The sequence below is a fragment of the Hippopotamus amphibius genome, chromosome 2, assembly GCF_030028045.1.
Source record: "Hippopotamus amphibius kiboko isolate mHipAmp2 chromosome 2, mHipAmp2.hap2, whole genome shotgun sequence".
Taxonomy (NCBI): Eukaryota; Metazoa; Chordata; class Mammalia; order Artiodactyla; family Hippopotamidae; genus Hippopotamus; species Hippopotamus amphibius.
Genome location: NC_080187.1, coordinates 224,725,842 through 224,733,074, shown reverse-complemented (window position 1 = coordinate 224,733,074; position 7,233 = coordinate 224,725,842). Strand labels below are relative to the sequence as shown.

At 34.5% G+C, this 7,233-nt stretch overlaps 1 non-coding gene across 1 annotated transcript; it reads left to right on the top strand.

Annotated features, from left to right (window-relative positions):
- The first annotated feature begins 1,218 nt into the window (after window positions 1-1,218).
- On the top strand, window positions 1,219-1,323 carry LOC130847306 (U6 spliceosomal RNA). The gene has a single exon (XR_009052078.1). It is a non-coding gene; the product is annotated as a U6 spliceosomal RNA (small nuclear RNA).
- The last annotated feature ends 5,910 nt before the right edge of the window (window positions 1,324-7,233 follow it).

Genomic DNA, 7,233 nt, shown 5'->3' with positions numbered 1-7,233 from the left:
TTCACTGAGTTTTATTTTATTGACGATTGAGACTAATTTAGCATACGCTTACATGTTAATCTTTCTGAATAGTTTTCCACACAGGATTTGGCCTTTGGCTTGCACATAATACATAATCATTTGCTATTGTTGACATTTTAGGGCTCATTGTAATAGAGCACAGTGTCTATCAATGTTCATGTTTTTGAATACAAATAATTCACAAAATAATGAAAATTGAATAATGCTATATTTCTGAAATGATCCTTTGGTTTCATCATCCATGTCTTTTTTATGGGTCTTTATGGAGTATTTAAAGTATGCAAATCCTAATAATATGTAAAGTTCATTAGACATAATTAGGTGCAAGTTAACATTAGAATATCTTAAATATAAATTCATTTTCAAATTAAGCTATTTTTCTCAAAACAGTAATCAAGTCTCATAATTTAATGTAATAGTTGTTTGCCGAGACCAGCTCGGTGACTCGAGGTGAGTGACGGGTGCCGCAAGCTTGAAGAAGACACAGACACAGACTGAAGAGAAAAGTGGGACCGGGGGGCTCAAGATCTCTCGGATCAAGAGCCCCGCTGACTCATCCCAGGCTGCTTTTATTGAGTTCGTGGGCTAACATTCTCAGGTTACACTCATAAACAGTCAAAGGCCTCACATGATTGAGGCAATTATCTTTGTTTACTTCCTGGGTCTGAGTTGAGCAGGTGTGGATTTGAGCTGGGGGTGGAGAGCAAAACAGCCCTGGGGGCAGGAGACCTCTCTCAGATATTGGGGGTCTGTGCCCCACCCGTGTTGGCCCCTCTGCGACTGTGCCTGTCTTAGGTTGTTCCTCCCTTGAGGAATCTTACCCGTCTCTGGCTAACCAGTCATCCTCCAGGGCCAAACACGGTGATATAAGGAAGGTTCTATGCACCACCCCTGTTGGCCCCTCTGTGGCTGTGCCTGTCTTAGGTTGTTCCTCCTCTGAGGAATCTTACCCGTCTTTGGCTAACCAGCCATCCCTCAGGACCAAACAGGGTGATATTAGTCTCCACGCCCCGCACCCTCAGCTCCTCCACTGCTCAAGAATCCCACCGCTCGGCCCACATCAAAAAGGTTCCCGAATGTCTTCCCACAGTTGTTAAAGCTTGTGAACTAAGAAATAAAAACATAATATTGCCACATCAATTATCAATTTTTTACCCAATAAGTGCAAGAGATCCAACTACAGATAAGACGTGCACTGTGCTCACTTCAGCAACATGTATACTAAAATTGGAACAATACAGAGAAGATTAGCATGGTCCCTGAAGAAGCATGACGCAAATTCACGAAGCATTCTGTATTTTGATGGTACTGGCACAAAAACAGAAATACAGGTCAGTGGAACAGGAGAGAAAGCCCAGGGATAAACCCATGCACCTATGGTCACCTAATCTATGACAAAAGAGCTAAGGCTACACAATGGAGAAAAGACAGCCTCTTCAATAAGTGGTGCTGGGAAAACTGGACAGCTGCATGTAAAAGAATGAAATTAGAACACTCCCTAACACCACACACAAAAATAAACTCAAAATGGATTAAAGATCTAAATGTAAGACTGGATACTATAAAACTCTTAGAGGGAAATATAGGAAAAACACTCTGACATAAATCACAGCAAGATCTTTTTTTTTGACCCACCTCGTAGAGTAATGGAATTAAAAAAAATAAACAAATGGAACCTAATGAAACTTAAAAGCTTTTGCACAGCAAAGGAAACTATAAACAAGAAGAAAAGACAACCCTCAGAATGGGAGAAAATATTTGCAAATGAATCAATGGACAAAGATTAATCTCCAAAATATATAAACAGTTCATCCAGCTCAGTATGAAAAAAACAAACAGCCCAATCAAAAAATGGGTGGAAGACCAAAATAGACATTTCTCCAAAGAAGACATACAGATGGCCAATAAACACATGAAAAGATGCTCAACATCATTAATTATTAGAAAAATGCAAATTAAAACTATCATGAGGTATCACCTCACACCAGTTAGAATGGGCATCATCAGAAAATCTAAAAACAATAAATGCTGGAGAGGGTGTGGAGAAAAGGGAACCCTCTTGCACTGTTGGTGGGAATGTAAACTGATACAGCCACTATGGAGAACAGTATGGAGAGGCCTTAAAAAACTAAAAATAGAATTTTGCCATATAACTCAGCATTCCCACTACTGGGCATATACTCAGAGAAAACCATAATTCAAAGAGACGCATGCACCCCAGTGTTCATTGCAGCACTATTTACAACAGCCAGGTCATGGAAGCAATGTAAATATCCATCAACAGAGGAATGGAAAGCAGATGTGGTGCATATATACAATGGAATATTACTCAGCCATATAAAGGAATGAAATTGGGTTACTTGTAAAGAGGTGGATGGACCTAGAGACTGTCATAGAGGCTGTCATACAGAGTGAAGTACGTCAGAAAGAGAAAAACAAATATCGTATATTAACTCATATATGTGTAATTTAGAAAAATGGTGCAAATTTGCAAGGCAGAAATAGAGACACAGATGCAGAGAACAAATGTATGGACACTAAGAGGGGAAAGGGCGGGTGGGATGAATTGGGAAACTGGGATTGACATATATATGCTAATATGTATAAAATAGACAACTAATTAAGACCTGCTGTATAGCACAGGGAGCTCCACTTTGCTGTACAGTAGAAACTAACACAACATTGTAAAACAACTATACAGAATAAAACTTAAAATAAAAAATGTAAAAAAAATAAAAAAAAGGTGTACACTGCTTGTCCATGCAAAGCATAAAATAAAGCATAAATACTGAAAAGAAGCAGCACAAGACATTAGAGGAGACTCTACAAGGAACAGCCAAATCTACAGTGAGTTCTCAGAGAGGGCACCCCAGAAGGAGTAAATACATAGCTTAAGACCCAAGGCAGCTCTGCTTTGGACCTAGGCTCTAAAAGTGTACAATATTATTACATTTGAATTAACACAGGTCAAGAAATAGTTAATTTATTTCCACAGTGTCTGCAAAAATAAATTAGAATCTTTTAATTTCATCGTTAAACTCTTCAACATGATTTAGCTTGAAGATATTTAAACCTTAAGTTCTAAGGATTCTCATTGTTAAAAGCCTAAGATTATAAAAGCAAAATTTATGCAAATACTTGCATGTAGAGCTCTAACAGAAAATAAATGTTCGTTCACACTGAGTGAGCAACCCATAATAGATTATTTATTTTTGTCCAATTGAAACTACATGAAAAGTTTGTGTTCATTAATACTCTGTGCAGGATGAATGTCAGCAATTCTAGGAAAATTACAGAAAGGAAAAAAAAATCACTGATTAGGACCTTGATGTGCTGCAGAAGATTCCTCTCATCAATTTTAAAATTCTCTTTTCATTGTCACAGTCATAACTGTGATTACATGCAATCATTTAAGTAGAAAACAAAGTTTTAACTTATGGACTGTCATCTCTTCAGGGGAATAATGTCCCCAGACAGTCAGAAATAATCAAAGTTAGTTTCATAAAAGGAGCACTTATCCACTTTAATTGTATCATTAGTGGTAAAAATTTCAGGTGCCTGGTGAATAGAACCCCTGCCTGCACACCTCCTAATTCAGAATTGGTACTCAGTCAAACAGAATGGATTCATCAATTATATTAATCCTAAATATTTCTAATATTTATAATGATGCAGTTCTCTCTTCAGGGTATTGGATTTTTGTGCTTCTATACATTGCTACCAATTTTAAAGAGAAATTAAAAGAAGCTACATTTAGAAAGCACCAATTAAATACCACTTTTAAATTCTGTAACTTGATAACAGAATTTATCAGGTACAGTCATTCATCTCTCATTTAATTCTTACTACATTTTTGTCCAAGGAGTGCTATTTCATTTATATATTGTATATTTAATATGTACTATTATATGCACATACACATATATGCCTATGTGAGAGTATAATAATGATATTCAACAAATCAAACCTCTAAAGCTTTAAACATACATGATACAATTAGATACCTTTAAGACTGGGTATGGAAAGTGTCTTCTTAAGTCCCCTAACTCCTTTTTTAAAATTCAACTACCTTTATTTTTTTAGCAACTCATTTATACAAATATTCTTTCATAAAGATGAATCTAATAAGAAGTAAATGAGTACTGGTTATGAAAAAAAGAGCATAGAAAAAATCAGGAGGCTAACCAAAGAAAATACTAAAGGATTAAGACACCAGGAAAACATTGTAAACACACACCTTTTTTAAACTACTCATATATCCACACAGTAGAGAAGGTCTTCTCTGAATATGTGCACCGTTGATTTATAAAGTCATAACTAGGCAGAAAGTAGGACAATCTAATTGCGATGATGTAAAACCATTCACTCGCAATTTTATGATTTGGTGAAAGGCACATTCTTTCTGAATTTTTAAAGGAATCAATAGCACTATTAGACTCTTAACATTTGTAAATGTCTGCACCACTGAAGTAAATATAACAAAATGTTTAGAGTCAGCTTAAAAAAAATAAAACTATATTTTTACACAACAGCAGCACCTCTGATTACCCTGGAACTTATAATCTTTTTACTTTTAGAAAAGTGTGTCACAAGTGTTACAGCTGCCATCTAAATAGGTTGGAAAGAGGGATAAAATAAAATAATCTTATTAAATTTTGTGGCAAATAGCCTAGCATGAAATATTCCAAACCATAATTCCCAAATTGAGACCCTAGCAAGGCATAGAGACCAAGGAAAAAAAGGAGTAACTGGAAAATATCAGAAATATAAAGGACACCAAGATGTTTCACGAAGCCAATGTTTCAAATTACTGTTTAAACAATTAAATCAGTAGGCTCCTATACATAAAATTTGTATCAGCCTAAGCTCATCAGAGAGTTTCTATGAATACAAAAATAATCTTTCCTTTTTCTTTACTTTTCACAACAAAGGTTGTGAGGTAAAATGATAGCAGTCATTTAAGAAATGTGTTGTATTATCACTCATCTCTCATGAAAACATTCACCTTTACATTTGGAAATATCTGAATAAGTAAAAGAGTTTTCAATATTAAGTGCTTCTACAAAAATACATCTATGATGAATCTGAAACTACTATGTATTAAATTTCAGCATTTCAATTCATCCAACTGTATCTTGAAACTATATATTTTGAAATGTTCCTACTTAATGATGGTAGAAAAATACCATATCAAGAAGGAAAAGAGAGATTTTCCAAAGGTATATTTAGTATGAGTCAAATATTGTAAATAAAATATACATGGTTTTCTGCAGCTTTACATATTTCCAAAGATTGAGAAGTACTTGTATATTAAGAAAAAGGTTTATTTCATTGACAATTATGAAACATTTACAGATTTTAGACTTAAGGTTTAATCTAGGTAAACTAGTAATTTGCAATCCTAAATAGTACACATAAAACAAAGAATGTATAGAGAAAATACATTTACTAAAAATAAAGATAATTTTGCCAATTTATTAAAATAAAAAATACATGTCTTAAAATAAATGAGTCAATTAAAACATACCCAACTCACTTTAGAGATTTTTTTTAATTCTCAAGTGTTTTACTCTTTTTTGTTTTTAGAAAATTTCCTCACAGATCACAGAACTTCTGAACATTTTTTGAAGAATTGACTTTAATTTTTCAATAAATAAAATTTCCCAAAGAGTAGATACATGCACCTGTAAGCAAATCACAGTCTGCAAATTCCATCTACCTTCCCTGTTCATCTAATGCTCTAGTAACTTCAAACAAATGGCACCGTATTGGCTATATCTTTAGTAAGCACAGGTGATTAGGAGTTCACACTGGAAAAGAAAGGAGAGAATCTGCGGTGGTTCCAGTGATTTATGGCAGAAAAACAAAAAAGGATATGTTCAAGTAAATCATGCCTGATTGATCTTATTTTCTGTGCACAATTAAGAGAATATGTATTATAGAAGGAAAGGAAGAAATCCAGAAGAAATCCAGCATGTGACCTCAGACACATAGAAAGTCATAAATATCCCTTCTATATGGGTTTCTAAAAAAGAGATACAAGTGTAGCTCAGACCAGAAATAGAATCAAGTGATTGATTATGTGAGACTTTATCATTCTTTGTGCACAGGTGTGTGTGTGTGTGCATGCGCGCACGCCACATACAGACTCGATTATTAAAATTAAGGATAAATCCCAAAATAATTATTGAATATTTCTCTCACAGTTACACCCTAAAGTGGCCCAAAACTAGAAAATACAGTATAACCCTCAAAATAATATTCTAGCTTTTAACATAAGGGGAATTCAGGCAAAATGTCAAATGATATGTAATTAACAATCTTATCACCACCTAGACCAATTCTTTCTGTATTTTTTCCATATGTGATGTATATTATTTTTTCTCAGTTACGTCAAAAATACAATTAATGGAGTATGATTTCCATTCGAAACATGAAGGCATAAGCACTACTTCAAAAATGTTTGTTGAATGAATAATTATTTAAATGACACCATCCCGAAGAGGCTTTAAAAAGCTGTTCTGCTATAATTTAGCTTTATGATATTTTCTGTTATCTTTAAGCATAAACTCTATTACTTTCTACCTGATGTTGGAAAAGTGATTTTTTTATGTTGTGAACTGCAAAGGAGGACATTTTTAGAATTGCTGAAATATCTCTGTGCAGGGAGACCATCAAATCAAATAGAAATAATGTCACTAAAATATGTACCACATGTGCATCAATATATTGCCCTGGTTTGCATGACTGAATCTTACAAAGCATACTCCAGTAACCATGGGTTTTTGAATATTAGGCCTGTAAGGACTAATTGCAATTTATTGAATATGTCAGTGAAGCAGAACTTCAGCAAATCAAGTCCAAGTAGTAGATAGGTTATAGCACTTTTTCCCCTGTTCTTTTAACCAAATGACAGTTTTTTTCTTTCAATCAGTGAAAGTTACAAATAGTCTAAGAACGAGCTGCGGCAGAAGAGTAATGATTGAAAGACCAGATGATCCTGTTTTATGACCCTTGGCACAAAGATTAAATCCTCTATTTCCAGCAATGCACAATTTCATGTTATTTCAGGGAGCTTGACCCTGAACTGAACTTCTTCAGCCTGTTCAGTTCAATCTGAATTTATAAGAGCAAGTGACAGTCTGTAGAATGTAATGAAAAAAAATAATGGAGGGACAGCTGTTTGCTTTCACAACCCTGCCATTGATGCTG